At 38.3% G+C, this 17,608-nt stretch overlaps 3 long non-coding RNA genes across 6 annotated transcripts in view; 2 read left to right on the forward strand and 1 right to left on the reverse strand.

Annotated features, from left to right (window-relative positions):
- The window catches only part of LOC147649928 (uncharacterized), a 16,912-nt gene extending 12,275 nt beyond the window's left edge, over positions 1-4,637 (forward strand). The window contains exon 4 of one of the 3 annotated variants that reach the window (XR_015277666.1): positions 1,511-4,637. This is a non-coding gene — a long non-coding RNA (uncharacterized LOC147649928). The remainder of the gene's footprint in view (positions 1-1,510) is intronic. The other 2 variants (XR_015277667.1, XR_015277668.1) reach the window with 2 other exon arrangements.
- On the reverse strand, positions 2,335-7,749 carry LOC111936582 (uncharacterized). 2 transcript variants are annotated; one of them, XR_015277664.1, is made up of 3 exons: positions 7,478-7,747; positions 6,599-6,700; positions 2,335-3,645 (listed from the first exon to the last, which is right to left on the reverse strand). It is a non-coding gene; the product is annotated as an uncharacterized LOC111936582 (long non-coding RNA). The 2 variants fall into 2 exon arrangements; XR_015277665.1 differs by having other exon boundaries at positions 3,562-3,645; positions 7,669-7,749.
- LOC111936581 (uncharacterized) overlaps positions 7,490-17,608 on the forward strand; it is a 25,352-nt gene continuing 15,233 nt past the window's right edge. Inside the window, exons 1-4 of the long non-coding RNA XR_015277662.1 lie at positions 7,490-7,710; positions 7,799-7,896; positions 9,555-9,701; positions 10,029-10,133. This is a non-coding gene — a long non-coding RNA (uncharacterized LOC111936581). The remainder of the gene's footprint in view (positions 7,711-7,798; positions 7,897-9,554; positions 9,702-10,028; positions 10,134-17,608) is intronic.

Raw genomic sequence — 17,608 nt, forward strand, 5'->3', positions numbered from 1 at the left:
GATAGTACCTAAATATTTTTTAAAGTCACAGATAGGGCTTTGTTTGCAGTAAACCAAACAAATCTAGGCCAGAGGGTTAAGAAATATAAATTGCTGTCCAGCCTGGATGTGTGTGCCTGAATGCTAAAGTTTTAATATGAATTATAAACACATAATAAAGAGAGGTCATTTTGAGTTCTGTATGTTACATTTAAATTGTGTTATGCATGTTATATTTAAGGCACGTTCTGTATGCATAGCTATAAAGGTGATTTGGAGTTTGTATTGAGATTAAAGGATGCTCTGTAATCTTGCATAAAATGTAGCCACTAAGATTTTTTTCTTGACATGTTCATCTGTCTCATGTTTACTGTGGATGGAGTTGGTGCCAGGCAGTCTTTGGATACACACTCATTCTGCTGTTTCAATATGTATCATATTCATCCCTGTCAAAATACATATTCAATCAGGATTTTTATTCCAGCACAGAATTTGACCCTTTGACAAAAATATGCTTGAGTGAGACTAAACAGTGGCTCAGAATTTGTTTATCTTTTTGTTTGCAAACTCTCTATTTTCAGTTTACTTGGAGAATGTGAATATTTCACAAAGTGTTATTGGAAAAATATTGTAAGAAATATTTAAGCATTTAAATATTCTTAGTCTTCAATATACATCCCAAAATGTACATTTGTTTTAAGGAGGCAACAGGAGTGGATGCCTAGAAAAGTAACAGTGGAACCATCACTCCCGTATTGTGATGTGCATGTGGCAAAAAAATGACTTTTTAGGGCTGGCAGATGCACTCACTTTACAGGTCATTAAATTTCTCATTATACAAACTCAATCATCTGAGTTTTTGAAATAGGTTTAGAATCTCAGAAAGATTAGACAGTGTGAAAAATAAATGTAGAAGTTGAAGTTTTGATAGACAAAACATAATTTGTTAAATTCTGTAATGATCCTACTACATTATTCCTGTTGTCTAACTCCTCCATATGGAGGGTTGCAGTCTGACCTTAGGTATATCACTGCATGCAGAGTAACAGCAAACAAATTTTGTATTTGCCAATCTGCTGAGAGATTCTGATTCATCTGCCTGTGTTCTTCAAGGAGAGGATCTGTAATTTGTGCATTAGGATATTGTCTATCTGGATGTGATGAGAAAATGCATCCTTTTGAAAGGATGTGTGTTCTGCTTACAGGGCTGGTTTTGCACCCCCAATTCCTTCCAGAGGTGAATTTAACCATAATTAGTTGTTCATTCTACCAGTAGTTTTTCTGCCCCTAAGCCAACTAAAAAAACTTTTCTTTGGATCAAGGGAGTTCTGAGATCTGGGTTTGAAATAATGGCTGTTACAAAGCACAGCCAGCTCTTTCTTCTATGTGAATCTGTCATACTTGGCCAGCTGTTGTTTGAGACAGTTATTCCAGGAAGCCTGTCATTGTATCTTTTAAATATGTTTTTCTTTGTTAATGGGGGTTTAAATGATTTTTAGTTCTTATGAAAAATGTTCATTTCTCTTTGCAGAATGAGTTTTTCTATTTATGGACAAAACCAGTGGGTTGGTTCATGGTTGCTCCCAGGACCTCTCAGGGAATGCTTTTCTGTGGGAATGGGCTCAGTGATGACAATGGCTTTGGCCAGAAATCCATTTACTCGCTAAGTGGGATACAGCAGCTTACAGGAAAAAGGACTCCAAAGCCCCTTTCTTTCACCTCAAGCTACATAGCACGTCTCACTGCATTGTCTGCATTGTGTTGGCATTTGGACTTTTTTTTTTCTCACTGTATGTCTGACAGTGAAATAGGAAGTAGTTCATCTTTCTGAGAGGTTTTTTTCTGGGCCAAGGATGGTACTTGTAGCAGAAGTGAGATCTGTTTCACTGAAAAATTAATAACATTTTCGGCATGTCTGCACTTCAGTAAGACCTATGCAAAAACTGTAAGATGTGTACTCCTAGGGGAAAAAATTGTCTTGCAGCATCAAATTTTCAATTATTTTGAAATTCTGGCTAATGTGACTGTGAGTTTGGACAACAAAGATGCTCCACTTGCAGGTTTGATCCTTGTGTGAGGGACCTATAAAAGTTGGTGCTCTGCTACAGGCCAGCTTGATGCTACTTTGTTGGTGCTGTAAAATTTAGTTTCTGCTAGAATTTAATCTCACAGCTGTACTGTGAAGGGGATAAAGTGAAGGGGATCACTGTCAGACACCTTGTGAGGAGATGGTGAACAGATCAGCTGAGCCAGCTATCCCAGCATGTGTGCTGTGAATGCAGATGCAGGACTCTGGAGATGGAAAATGACCACTCTGCTTCCCTCCAAGAAAAAAAAATCCAAGCAAAGGTCACATCAGAGTGAAATTTCATTTACTCCGCCCATAAAATGAACACATTTTCCTGCTCTCATATAGGCACCAAGACTTTTAAAGAAACTGTTTGAAACACTGAAAATCTTAAGGTCCCCGAGGAGTTGCGATAAGAAAGAGAAAAAGGCAGAGGGCAAGGTGTCGACAGCACATCTGAAATCTGCTTTAACCCCAGTGCCCAGCAGCCACATGAAGAACAGCTGTGGAATGTTAAACTAAAACGTGGCTGAGGAGAGAGGAGGAGGTTCAGCAATTTGCCTCCTCACACGTTCCTCAGTGACAGTGACAAATGCTGGAACATTCAGCCAGGCTGTGTGCGGGGATCCGGGGCTTCCATGCCGAGATGGAGGTTTTGGGTTCACTGCCCTGCTTGGAATAGCTGGGACAAGGCACTTGTCCTGTTCCACCCTTGTTCTTCAGCGAGACAAAGAGGATAATGTCACACTGCTGCTGTGAGGATTAATGTCTTAAAGGTGCTGAACTGCTGTGGGGATGGGGACCATGTATTATTAATTAATTATTAAAGACAGACAAGCTGGGAGGCTTCACTGCTGTTGGATGCCAGTGCAGCCCCTCCATCTCTGCCTTGCCAGAGGACTCTGTCCCATCCAGCCCTGCTTAGCTGCACACAAATGACCTCTGGGTGTGAGTATTCCTGCTCAGACCTGGGAACGAAGCCAAGGGAGAGGTAAGATCTTGCTCTGGTTTATTAACACACTGACAAGAATAAGTGCTTGCCTTAAACTCAAACAGTAAAGAATCCCTACATTGGTGTTTGGTAAATAAAAGCCAGCAATGGAAAAGTAATGGAGATTCAGGAGGAAACGAGAGGTCCTGGAGATTTTTCTTTCTGATTCCTGAGTAATGATGGGATATTTTGGGAGTGGACAACACAGTGAAGCATTCAGTCTTCACAGCTGAGAACAGTGAGAAGTGGCCAAAAACAACCATTAACTTCTGCACACATTGTTTGTTTATCAAGCTAATACCCTTCACACTCTTCTATTTTTTTCTTTTTTTCTTTTTTTTTTTAAATTTGGTAAGAGAAGTGCTCTGATTGTCCTTACCACAGCTGTGTTTTAGTTTTGTGTTACTTTTCAACTTTGCTGTTCTTAGTCCTCTACCAGGTGGCAGCCATCATGCTCTTTATTCCATGCTTCTTATTGATTTGGTCAAAAGTAATTAAAGAGATAATTTGTTCGCAATTACATTTCCTTGAATTTCCTGAGGCTGGAAACTCTGCTCTCCAGCTGTGTCTTCCCTCAATTCTTTTTCAAATTAACTTTGCTCTCACTCTGAAATAAAACAGAATAACATGTTCTTTTTTATTTTTTTGTTTGCTGCTTTTGGACTGAATAGAGAGTCTGTGCTGTAGCAGATATCGATCTGATAATTTTGTTAGGTACTCCTGCCTTAGTTCATGAACTCTCATGTTTTTAGCATAACATTGCAATAAGAAATCCTGTGTTAGACTAGCAGAAGTACAAAAGCAATTTTTTAAAAGATGTTTATGGATGTTTCTGCTTTCTGAGTGTCCTTTGTTCCTGAAGGGTTCTTTTCAGCACTTTTATAATCTATTTTGAACTCTAATAGTGAGGGGGAAGTGAGCGGTATTATGGTGCAGATGAGGTTTTCTTCTTTTCTGTTTAACAGCGATTGCATTAATTTCTAGTAGAATGGATTTTTGGCAATTGAAAATGGCTTTGGGACATTTGGTATTCTGGGAGATTTGGCAAGGACATTTGTAATTTTGACTTAAGTAGGGAGAAAATATCTAGAAAACATTAGCTAAGGCTGAGCTACATTGTCATTGCCAGTAAGCAACCAAAATGTGCATAAAGGGCTTTGGGAGGGTTGCAAATATCTAATTACAGGCACAATGTTCAAAGACCACATAAATGACAGAAACAGAAGACAAAGATAGGTGGTATAGATAGATGTCATACCTAAGTGGAAACTTCTTTTTTCTTCCTTATTTGTATTGATTTCCAAGGACACGTTTTAAAATTTTTAAGTCATCTGAATGAAAAGAGTTTACAAGGGCTATGAAGATGGCAGATCAAGTTATGTAGTTGCTTAAAAGGTTCAAAGTTACTGTAGGGTAAATGCACTGATAGCAATAACATCAGCAACCGTGATTAATTTGATCCAATTATTTTACAAAACTTAACAACCTTGCCAGAATTACTAAATAATCCTTGGAGACAAGAAAATAAAAAGAAGATTTCTCACAGGAGTATGAGAAATGGAAACAAATGTATGGAACAAACAATACCAAGCTATTCAAGATGGTTTTGTTATGAAAACAGGGTATTTTTCTGCACAGGTGCTTTCCATCACCATAATATCAGAATGCTTTGTGGATGTTTATGGAAGAGAAGTGTTTTATTTCCCATTGCAGGCACAGGAAGTGGAGGCATGATGAGCTGTGGAATTCATCACAGTCAAGAAAAGGCCTCTGCTAGCTGGGATAAGGTGCTAAATGTTTTATTTAGTGTGTCAGAGGAAATTCCTGACAGAGATGAAATTGAATCTATCTATTCCGAGTCTCCTCCTCATGCTCTCACTAGCAGGCAACCTTTGTCTGACTTCTGAGCTGTCTCCTTCCATTTGGCTGATGAGTCTCCACTGACAGTAACATGTTCATTGGAGTGCAGAGGGACACCCAGCCAGACTGGAACTGCCTTGCTCATTAAAACTGGCATGGAAAAACAGTGGGATGAGGCCCCTTTCCGTGGGTGCCGGCACCGTTCCAACCGGAGCAGCAGTGTGGAAGCTGCTGCAGCAGCTCTTACCAAGTGCTCCCCTTAGCAACTGAGATCCTCAACTGCAAAGTGCTTTGCATTATTGATATGGCACAGCACAGCCTTAACAAATCAGGTGTCTTCTCTTTGTTGCAGATTTAGTTGTGACTTTTTTTCCTAAGCACTAAAATAGTGTTGCTCTGAAAGAAATCTAAATTTTCTGCAGTCTATTCCTTGTCACGTCCTTTGTCTTGGAGCCTCTTGTGTTTAATTGAAAATTCTCTTTTGGTCCTGACGTCTGTTCTGTGTTCCCACTTTCTAGTGAGAGGGCAGGATGGGTCAGTATTGAGCAGCAGCAATAAAAGAGGAAATAAGGGGAAAAAAAATTCCTTAGTGCTTGGCTAGAATGTTGTCTTTAAAATTCAACATTTAGAATCCTGCCAGCAGAGCTGCAGCAGCCATCTCTGTATGTGGTGCTTTACAAAAGCTGCCTAAACATTTTCAGAAAATAAAAAAATATATTTTTTGAGGTCGATCTTGCATTTGAATTACTAAATATTGGCTCGTGATGAGGCTGTGCTGATTTATTTTCATCAAAACACATTCAGTTTGCAAATGTTATCATAATAGTCCTGGTTGAGTGATAGATTATCAGGAAGAAGAGTACAATAGGTGTGTCAATCTGCTAGTTTTGACACAAGATATAAACTTAATGAGTTACCCAGAATGAAAAAACTTCATTAATTCAGAGGAAACAGGTTCTTTCAACAGCTTAAACAAGCAAACAAAAAAATTGGAAAAATCTCAAAGCTTACAGAATGACATCTGCAAAGACAACAGGCATGTGACATGGGGCTAATGTTAACAAAAGGACAGATTTGTCAGAATTGAGCAATTTTTAACTTCCAAAATGATCTAGAAGAGAAAGTAGAAGTATTTGGGAATTGTTAGGGTGAAATCTAGAGTCTACAGAAGAGGAGTTTGAGTGAAATAAATTTTTTTTTGCTTATTTTTTATTCAAAGATACTACAGGAGCCTGCAATTTTCTGTCTAGAGTTGAGGAGATCACGGGAAGAGCTGTCTAAAGCAGGGAGCAGGAATTCCAGAGCTTTCAGTGTGCTCTGGTCGCCTCCAGGGCCTTGGGAATTGAGTCCTGGACAATCAGAGGGCATGGAGCTCCACCTGCTGCAGTAGCACTGCAGCTTGGCTGCTTTCCTTTCACCTGGAGCTGCCCAATTCCACAGTGAAAAATCACCATTGTTATAAATGCATATCATATTACTGGCTTTTCGCAAATATTATAATGAATGCTATATGTATAAGATTAGAAAATTTTGTTGTATTAATATAGTTTCCTTTATTTCTGTTATTGATGAAACTTAGAAATAGTGGTATAATACATATATGTTAGGCTATGGCAGAGTATTAAAACAAAAACTACTTTTGTTTGAATAACCCAAAGACAAAAAAGATAGCTAGAGACCCCCCTGCATTCTTAGACTACCTTATCCAGATGAAGACAGCAGTGTCCAGAGCTCCAGGGGTGGAATTTATTGCATTTCTGTTATCAGGGAATGTTAATCTCGGTGGTGCCAAGAAGATTGATCTATTGGGAAGGGGGAAAGAGAAAACTAAACAAAAGAATACCAAAAATCCAAAGAAGAATGTCTGAATATGTATGAGAATTTATGGATAGGTAGTAGGATTTTGTTTTTAAGGGACAATCCTTTCTTAGTAGGTGTGCTCTCTTGGCTGAATGCAGAGACACCCGGCCATATCTGTATACTTCATTTTTATGTCCTAATTGTCTTTTTATTAAACTTTTAAATTCTATAAAAAAATATGTGAATCTTATTTTTCACACCATAATCATTCTCGCAGAAAACTTTTGGGTCATTTCCTTATGTAATCTCACTTTATGATAATGTCTCATGTATTACTTTATGGGTTTGTTTGTTTTGGGTTGCTTTTGCTTTTGCTTTTTTTTTTTAATTTATTGTTTCTTACATAAGGAGTTGTACAAGCTTTTTTTTTTTTTTTTTTTTTTTTTTTACGTCAGGAAATGATCACTGCAACAACCTTAAAGCGAATTAGATGAGCTATAATGAAAGTCTTAAGTTGGAAACACTAAAATAATCCCCACCAACACCCAAGCTGCAAAGACTGTTCAGGTTGTCACAATAATGTATTGTTGAGTTTAACAAATGAGACACTCCAGCAATGTTTGCTGGTTTTATAACTGCACGGCAAATTAAAGAGTTCTGCTGTTCTATAATTACGTCCTGTTTTAAACTCGGATTGCACCTCTCCTGTACATGAATAATGTTGCAGGAAAGGAAACTTTTCTCTTGTGTTTCCCGAGAGGAAGGTGATGGAACCGCACCTCAGGGCCTGAGGGGAGGGGATGAGTGTGAGGGAGGCCGCGGCGGCCCTCAGCTCCTTCCCTTTCCCCAGGGCCCGGCAGAGCTCGCTGGCCACAGGCAGGATACAAGGAAATGTTGCTCCTGAGAGAACAAATTTACAATCTCTGTGGCGTTAAACGTTTTAAATGATTGTGGTTAAACTTCTGCAGACCGTAGCCGTGGTCACCGCGCCGGTGCTTCCCGCCATCGAAACGTGAGGGCTCCGTTCCCGCCCAGCGTTCCCAGCCCTCAGTGGCGAGCGAGCCTGAAGGACTCTTAATTTGTTTTAATTGTGTCACCAGGTGGAGAACTAATGGTACCTGGATGCTGGCAACACTGAGCTGCTTGAAAAACAAAGCAGACTGGAAATTCCCTGCTCCTGAAGTACCCAAGTTTTCAGGTTTCTTCTAATATTTTGTTTATATGCAGTGTGTGTAATTTAAAAAAAACCAAAACACCACAAACCAATCAGCAAAACATTAAGTCCTGTCAGTGTCACTCTGTTCCTGTAGCAGAGGTGATGAGAACGCTGGCACAAGTTCATGGATTTTAGGGGTGTTGTTATATTTTGTGCTGAGGAGGTGGTGTTCCGGATTACAGACATGCCAGGGAAGACAGCCTTAAGGAAATGGTAACTGAAAAGGAGAAAAAAGATCAAAGGGTGTTCAAATACTTAGAATTTATTGGATTTTTCACTGAACTCTCAAAAGCCATGTCCCCTGATACAAGCTGAATATTTCCCAAAATATGAAAACTTCAGTTTTTAAAACCAATTTGCTTCTGAAGTAACTTCTCTGAAGGTGCTCCACCTGCAAAATCTGTTCCATCCATCTGGCACCTTTCTACCTTCAAGAGCTCTGTGAAATTCAGAAGAGCTTATCAGAGGAAATAATTATTTGTCTTTTAGCATTATTAAGGGGAGATCAGTTGTGTTCTTGGGTGTACAGGAATGAAGTTACAAATACTTATGTTTTCATGCTGGAAATAATTTTTTTTAAGTGCTTTGTCTGGTAACTCATTTCTAAAATCCAGTCTACTTTTGAAAGCCTATTTCCACAGATGAAGACATTTACTATTCTAAACCTGCTTTTTATTACAAATACTTACAATAAATAACTTTGAATAAATATAACTCTGGAAATAACTCTGGAAAATAACTCTGGAAAAAAAATATCAAATAGTGATTACTAAATTTATGTAATGACAAATATTTAATTTTTATTTTCCTTTCAGTTCTGTGTTTAGAAACTCTCCATGCTGAATATGTACAGTAATCTCTGGTTGGCATTTCCAGTAGGTGAAGGCTGAGTGCCCAAATCACTGCTCCTTACATTTTGAACCTTTGTTCTGCTGAAATCTTACATGGGAACACGAATTTTTAAAGAGTTTTATGCCTTCTTAAGTCAAGATTCCAAACAGCAAAATGTTCTCCAATTTGTTTTGGAGTACCTGACTGTTCTCAGCAAAAGCTGCACAGCAGAGCGAGTCTTTCAGCCACAGCTCTGAGTCTGCTGGGCTCCCTTTTTTGTGCATTTGCTCTACCTCGAGTACATGGACACAGATTCTGGGGGTCTGAAGCTTTGGATTGCTTAGAATCAGTGAATGAGCTCTTTGATCTAAAACTAGTGCAGGAAGGAATAACTCTTTTCATGTTCTTTTTAGCCTGAGCTCCAGACACAGCTAAGTGATCTGAAGTCTTCTATTAATCTACCTATATAATTTTTTTTAATAGGCAGGAATGTGTCTTTTTTTTCCACTTGAATTAAACTGATGGTTGAGGGAGTTCCAAAATTGTGCTTATGTCTGACTTGAGGGCTTTTTATGGGTCTGTGCCTTCCTTGAGGGTGAAAGCACAGACCCAGAATAGAGTTTTATGACAGAGTGTATCTTCAGGGAAAAGCAGCTACAAGTAAGTAATTTTCTATTCCTGGGTTTGGAAATTGGATATTCTTTTTATGTTAGACACAGTAGTCTATATAATAGTCTCCCAAGAGAAAAGTTACATTTCTTGAGCATTTAAGCATAATAATTTATAAAGCATATATGCATTTTGCACAGGTACTTCCTATGTGAATCTATTTGTGCACCAAAGACACTTCCTGACATATGAAGTTTTTCTACACCAGACTAGTGGAGACACTTTTGCTCTAGTTTGCATCTCAGTGGAAAAATTTATTTGCACCACTTTGGTTTTGAAAATTATGGGTAAGTTTTGTAGTTTGTTAATCCATGAGCGCTCACAGCAGCCATTGTCTAAGTCTAGGCCATTGAACAAACTCTTCTCCCTGCCTGGTATTTTAATGAAAGTCGTGGTTGCTCAACTTCCTGCAAGAGTTCTGTCAAACTTGAACTCAGACTTGTTTCCATGCTTGTGAGATGACACGATGCTGTCACAGGTGATGACCAGCTCAAAAAATATTTGGTGATTGAAACCGAACCCTGAGACTGCACATACCTTCTCTGTGCTGGGCTATTCTTAAGTAATGCTGTAATGTTTATTTTTAATTTGGTGACTTTCAGTCTGATCCACAGGAACCAGGGAAGACGCTCTTCCCCTTTCGAGAATTGGGAATGGATCTGAGTCAAGGGAAGGAACCCAAAGCACACAGAAACTTTAGCCAGGCAAGGCTGTACAAGGTTGTACGTTCTTTTCCTAGAAACCATCTTCTATTGCCACTAGACACAAGAAACTTCTGGTCCAGCAGGACATTTCTTATGGTCTCATTTAAATAAATAAATAAACATTATAAACCAAGCAAACAAAACACCAAACGCAGGGGAGAGGGTGTGTCACCACTGACACTGCAGGTGCTGCTTAAGCTGACAGCACTGAGGCTTCATTCTGCTTTTCTGTGGCACTCAAGTTCTGCTTGCCATCCAAACTTACCTACAGAGACCACTCACTCTGTTTTCTTGGAATTACCTTAAATAGTTGCTAAACTGCATAATAAGCCTTGCAGTAGGTGACTCCAGGGTTTTCTAAATTTTTCTAGAGACTTCTGACTTCGTTGATGGGAGCGTTAATCTAAGGAAAGAGATTCATTTGCAATTGAACAGCAAAGAGCACAAAAAGATGATTTACATCTGGCAAGGCTTAGTTACAGCCTGCTGCAAATAAAACTGACAAATTACCCCTGCCAGCCCCAGCAGGGTACAAATTACACGAGTGTTTACAAGCTTCTGAGACTTGAAGTCTTTGAAGAGCATTCACTAGGGGAAAAAAGTTGAATTAAAGCAAGCAGCAATAAGACAGACATCTATATAAAGACTTAATAATTAGGTTAAATCTAAGCAAATGTGGCAGTCGAGACAACGTGGGATATTGTATCAGCATATGCTGAAGAAAAATTAAGCTCTTGCAATGTTTGAGATTAACTGCATAAAAGTCAAGGAAGTTAAACCAGCTTCTTTGCATGTTCTGCTGGAGAGAAACCAGAGCTTTACATTTCAAAATAAAGTGAAATTTAAGTGGTTGAAATGTTCCCAAAATTTTATGTGACATCAATTTCTAAATTTTATACTATTTACTTGTGGTAAATAGTAGATTACTAGTATATAGTAAATAGATTTCACATAGCTCCCTTCTTATCCTTCTCTGCCCCCAATTACTTTTATTATTCACTTAGTCAACTGAATCAGTTTTAGTGGATTTTCCCTTGATAAACTTGACTGAAAATAGTAATAAACTGTAAACAAAATAATAAATCCTACGTATTTTGAAGGCTGGATAAGCCATTTTAGTAAAGCATGACTTGGTTTTGCCATAAATGCACTGTTAGTTATGTTTGCCTGCAGTCATTATTCTCTTCTAAGTTTCAGAGGGATTGTCTCCTTGAGTTCAAGTTAAAGTTCTTTTGATGATAACCTGCCAAAGATCACTTTACTTCTTGATCTACAAGTTGCAGGTGTTTGGAACTTGCTTTTGGTTGCTTTGCATTCTTTATTTTCAAATGAGTAGGAGGAGAAATAGCTGCAAGTGTTCTGTAGCATGCAAATTACCCTCATTTAATTGGTATTAAAAGACTTGCCCAGTTTAAATAGTAACACATTGATTTGTAGGCATTTAGATGAAACAAGATGAACTCATTTCAGTGCAAGTTACAGGTTTTTTACACATAAGTAATATTTGTTCTTACTATTTTAGTTGAATTCTTTCTTTTTTTTTATCTTTCTACCACTCTCTTTACACTTTTAGGAGTGTTAATGTGATAAATTTATAATGCTTAGTACTCAAGTATGTGCAGGCATTGTCCTGTTCAACTCTGCATCACTGGTAGGTATTAGGTGGATAAATATTATTACTCTCAGAGAAAAATTATGAAAGTCAAACTGGGGATGTAAGATTGTCACTTTTACAGCTGCAATTGGAACTTTGGGTGTCTCAGGGAAGTAAATACCCAACTCACCTTACTAATTCTTCTAGACTTCAGTGCTGCCCCTGCTGCTCTGATTTGATTTCTAATTTCAAAGTTGACCTATTAAATTAGAATCTCCAGGGAAAGACTTTTTGTAAGCTGCAGCCCATTACACCGGGGGAGTGCAGTTGTTCTCTCTAACAGATGGACTGTTCAGACAGATTTTACTGAGGACATTTGTTTCCTGGGCCACATTATGATAAATGCAGATTCACCTTCTGAATTTTTAATGGTAATGCAATCTGCAAAATTGTTAAATGTATATTTTTTAATGATATGAATAAATTTCATCTTAATGTGTTTTGATGTCAGATTTTTTTCCCTAAGTGATTAAACTTACTGATTTTAATCTTCCATCTTTGCCCACCCTACAACAGCCAGTGCTGCTAACAGGACAGACATGATTGCAGTCCTTTATGTACATTATCAGCAGAATTGTCCTGACTAGACCTGTCCTCCAACTCACAGAGGACAGTGTTTTTTGTGAAACTGTTCTTGGATATAAAATTTGGGTTGCAGAATCCCTTTTATTCCTCATGTAGAAGATGGAAACAACCCAACTTAATTTTAACATCCCAAGCAGAGTTTGAAGGGTTGGTAAGAAACCCTCTACCTGTTAAACATCCCTTGGCCATCTTCTTCTAGTTCCACAAATTTAACTCACAGCCACATTCAAAACTAAGTTCACTTGATTTCCTGTGCCTGGGTGGAAACATTTTCACAATGAAAACATGTTAGCCATTCACCTTAAGGATTTGTTACTTTGGCTAAATCTAGAAAAAAAAGAAACAGTAAGAATGGCAATTAAATCAAACCCTACAGCTGTTTTAATAACCAAATATTGAAATAGGAAGTTGCAGGAGAAGATAATTTCAAATAAGAACTGTGCTACTGGTTTGGATCAAAGGCCGTGTCAGCAATGCTTCTTGTAATAATTTCAGACATTAAAAAAGGAGATATATTAGGAAAAAAAGCAGAATGGAAAGTGCAAGAAATAAAGAAGAATACTGGAGTTTTCTTCTCCGGGGCAGCAACTTTTAATCTCAATTAAAGCAGTCAGGCTGGCAGACCAGCATGCTAATACTTACTACAGAGAGTCAGTGAATACAAATGACCTTTGTGGATTTGGTTTTTGCTGTTTTTCCTCCTGATTGAAAAGGACACCCAGCAGTTGTCTTAATTGGATGTTAATTGATACATATTCACAGGAAGTAGAGTCTGTGATCTTGCAGCTTGTTTGTGTGAAAGAGTATAATAGAACGAAGTGTGAGGAAGTTTTTTTAATGATCACAGTGACATAGTAGTAGGAATTTTTAAATTAACTAAGAAATGTTTGAGGAGTCATTACCTGAACAGACTTAGCTGCATTCACACAGCTTTAATATTCTGCCTTAGACATTAAAAACATAATTAAACTAAAGCTTATAATTATGACCTCATGCCTCCTGTCAGTAATATTCTCTTACACTATCCTGAGTCCTCACGATGATGTAGAAGAGGATGGTGAGACAGAATGCAAACTACTCATCTTTCAAAACTATCAGCCACTATTCCCAGGTGTGAAGTGTTCCCTGATCAGCTGTGACCCCTGTCCCCTCCTGGATATCCTTGTACCCCCACACAGCATGGAAACATGGCAAGGAATTTGCTTAGTACTTCCCAGTGTTGGATTCAGTGGGTGGAATACAGTGTGGCAGGAAAGACACCACCTTTGTCCTTGAGCATTCAAATATCTGTGGCTTTGAGCTAAAAATTATGTTTTCATTTCTATTGCTATTTTTACTAGAACTGAGTAAACTCAAGCACAGTCCCTTCAAAATGACATTGAGCTCTGAGGGAGATCCTGTCTTATTGCTTTGTTCCAGTGACACCTGTAAATGGGATCCAGAAATAATGTTAAATAATCCATGCTTGCATGAGGATGTACTGTATGAGAACCAAGAAAGTAGAAGTCTTTATAATTAATAAATTGCAGAAGCATTAAGAACAGTTACACAACTAGAGAGATTACAAAAGTATTGGAAATTTGTAGTGGTTAATCCATAAATAAAAGCAGGTTGCCATAAACCACTTCTGAGACTAACTCAGCCTGCTAGGACCATGCAAGTGTACTGGACATACTCCTGTTCACAAAAAAAATGGTATTTAAAACAAAGCATATTGCTTCAAATGAGACTTAGCTGAAAATACCTTTTTTGTGTTTGTAAAAAGGAGGTATGAGAAATTATAGAAACTGGAAACTCTGCAAGGATAAGTCACCTAAGCATAGATGCCATGTAAAAACGACAAGCTGTGGTCATCCTCAGTGTCTAGGAATTGACAGCTTTGAGCTGCAAGCCCAAAGGGGAAGTGTCTGTGCTATTCCATGAACCAGCCAAGCCCTTACTTGCAAAGGGCACACGGAACCTCTGCATGGAATTAGCCAGAGTTTGAGGGAAATGCCTCCTGTGCTCCTGTTTCCCTGGGCTGTGCTGGTTAGATAAAGCAAAATGTCAAACTGCTGGCAGTTCAACAGTGTTCAACCAGCTGCTTTTTCTGCTTTAAATTAGAAACTGGATTGCTCTTTAAAATGGTTTAAGTTTCCTGAAGGCAGATCTCTAAAAGTCACTCTGCATGCAGAAAGCCCAGCCTCTCCTAATCCATCCTTCCTGCCTGGAATAACAGATTGACTGTAACCTGAAGAGCAATTTCTCCTATTTCTTTACCTGACAGTGGCTGTGGATCTCCCTTTAGTACAAAACCATTTCAATGTGATTGGAATGGCAGCCTGTACTGAAAGGCTTTAATGTGCTATTTTTGGAGTTCTGGTTGTAACCTTGTCTGTCCTTACCTGTGAATCTGTCCCAGTGCTACTTGAATATATGCAGACAGAAGATGTTTAGTGTTTAGGAGTGTGATAAGCTGGCATCCCTTAGTAAATATATTTACTGGAAGGTACAGTAGAGTCTATAGGAACAGGCAGGACAGGAAACGTAGAGTTAAGAAGCAAAGAAAGAGTGAGGCAGTGCTGAGAAGGTGAAGTGTTTATCTGTCAATTTTGGTTTCCAGTGTATTTAATACTTTATAATGTCAGTTGCTTGGAAACCAGTGTTTTGTGGCCTTTTGCTGCGTGGCAGAAATCACTCTAATTGGCATGTTTCTAGCACTGTCACTTCTGGCAGTCTGCAGCATTTTTTTTTTTATCCAGAAAAAAAAATTTTCTTTTCCATGAATGATGGCTCACATTAATTAGACAGCAGTCATGGGGAAAGACAGCCATTTAAGTGTATGGATGTATGAACCATTATCTCTATCATCAATCACTGGGAAGACTGCTATTGCTATCAGCATTTCTGCCTTTCCAGAGGCTGTTCCTTTGAGTCTCAATTCCTTTCCTTTTAGGCAAAAATATGTGTTTATGTTTGAGATTTCTTAAGTGGAAATAGTTCATCCTTAGTAGATTTTAATACTTATCTAAACACAACAGTGTAATCTCACATTTCTGGTACCCCAATGACACATTGTCACTGGATGTTTGAACAATGCTGACATATAAAATGAGGTTTCTGTTATTTAGCAGTAAAATGTCATTGCTCTGTAAATACCTTAATGTAGTGAAGCAAGACATGAAGTCACTGAGAATTGTTTTCTACTTTCACATGAAAACCTTGAAGCAGCATTATTTCCTGGTGGAGGATCAGGGTCCTCACTGAAATTCTGCTTAACAAGCAGTGAGTTTTTATTGGTAATATGAACATAAAGTAATTATTGTACATTGTTACAGCTAGTAAATGGAAACCCCAGCAATCTCCATGTGAATTTTTTTTTTTCTTTTGAAGTTTTGGTAATAGCTTCCCACAGATTTTTGAAGAAAAATTTAAAGCAAAGCTCTGACATCTTACCAGTCTCTTTTTCTGCCCTTCATCAGTACAAAACTGACTTTTTGGTTTGGAAGTACTTCACCCACTCACCTTTGATAATGAACTCCTCCTGAGACTGTTTTTTTGTAACTCCTAGTAGCCAAATATGTTTGGGCTTCTCAATGTTAGAGAGCTTCCTCGTTTTCCAACAAGAGGTTCTGTCTCATTTCACAATGGATGCAGCATCTGTGTTTCAACATCTTTGTAGGTAATTGAAAACCACTCTGAGACACTTTAAATATGCAGTTCTACGTGAATGCATCTACCTGTGACATCTCCTGTTGCAGTGTGGGTGGTGTTTTGACTACTGAAGATCTTTATTTCCTGCCACACAACCTTCTGTGAATGTTCCACAAATTTGCTCATGTCTTATTTGAACTTGTTTTGTGACTTATTTCCTGGTCAGATTTCCATGGATAATGTACATTTTTCCCATTATGCAAATCCTGGTTTTGCTTTTTAAACAGACATTTGAGTTTACGACAGAATCTGAGTTTACAACAGAATATTGTACTCATCTGCAGGAGAATAAAATGGGAATCAACCTCTGAAACAATGTGGGTATTCCAGATTGTTTGTGTGTCTTCAACTGCTCCAGACAGATGTTGATGTAGTGCTACTTGAGTTCCTTGGCAGAATCATCAGTGGTTCAGCATGGTAAATTATCACAGATGTCTGAGTTTCTGTTGGTTGGAACCTACATTTAATAGATATTTAATGTAGTTTTCATCTGGTCTTCACCGAATTAAAGAAAAGTTGGTGGATAAATGTTTACCCATTTGGTTCCTAGTGTGTAATTATTCAAGCATTGAATAGGAGCAGTCACCACTGTGTTCCTGATTCCTTGTGTGAGCATCTCTAGCTTGGCTGTGTACACTACCAAACCAGAATTTATAATTAATTTGCATTAGTATCTACATTTGAACTGTGAGTAGTTGTAAGCTTTTTCTGTCCACATGCTGAGCTTTCAGAGCATGACCCAAATGCAGAGCTCAATAGCAGGACTTGCTGGCTCAGGCTCACCACAGTGTAAATTCAACTTCAGGGCTTTTGTTAATTTCAGAAATAAATTTCAGGATAATGTGTGTGCCCTGTAATAACTCACTGAATAATTCTTAAGTGAACAATGCCCTAATTCTCATTTACAATGAGACTGCCTTACATTGCTCAGGAGAGGTGATAGAACAGTCCTAATATAAATAAATTTGGGACATACTGGCATGGATATAAATTACAGTGCTGAATGAAAGGCCCTGCAATACTGAGTGAAATGGTCAGCAGCCCCAGTATTTGCTGATAAGAGAATGGAACGCTGGTGTAAATCACTATCACTGTTGACAGTTTACAAGAAATGCAGGGTTTGCTCTCCTGTTGTTCTGTGTGTGCTCTGTAAATAAGAAAAGCACTGTGTACATATGGATTTTCTTTTATCTTGGCAATTCCTGCAGTTTTCCAATTATTTGCTATTTAGCTGTTACAGCACCTTGTCAGAAAGTTAAGGGACATGGAAGAATTGTTTTAGCCATTAGAATGCAGCAAGAACTCCAGTGGAGTCTGATGTGTTATAAAGCTGATACATTCAACATATATTTTGGGGACTGGAAGGATTAAAAAAAAAAAAATTGTCAAATTAAAAGTGAAACAGCAGTGAGGGCAGTGGTGTGTAATCAATTGAAATCTGATTAATGCAGTGTTAACACTTGTGCTCCTGAAGAGAATTGCCATAACATCCTGAATCCTTCAGCTTGTCAAAACTTCCATTTTACTACATGCTCCAAAAAAGCCCAGACCCTCCAGT

Source organism: Cyanistes caeruleus, chromosome 18 (assembly GCF_971803275.1).
Source record: "Cyanistes caeruleus chromosome 18, bCyaCae1.hap1.1, whole genome shotgun sequence".
Taxonomy (NCBI): Eukaryota; Metazoa; Chordata; class Aves; order Passeriformes; family Paridae; genus Cyanistes; species Cyanistes caeruleus.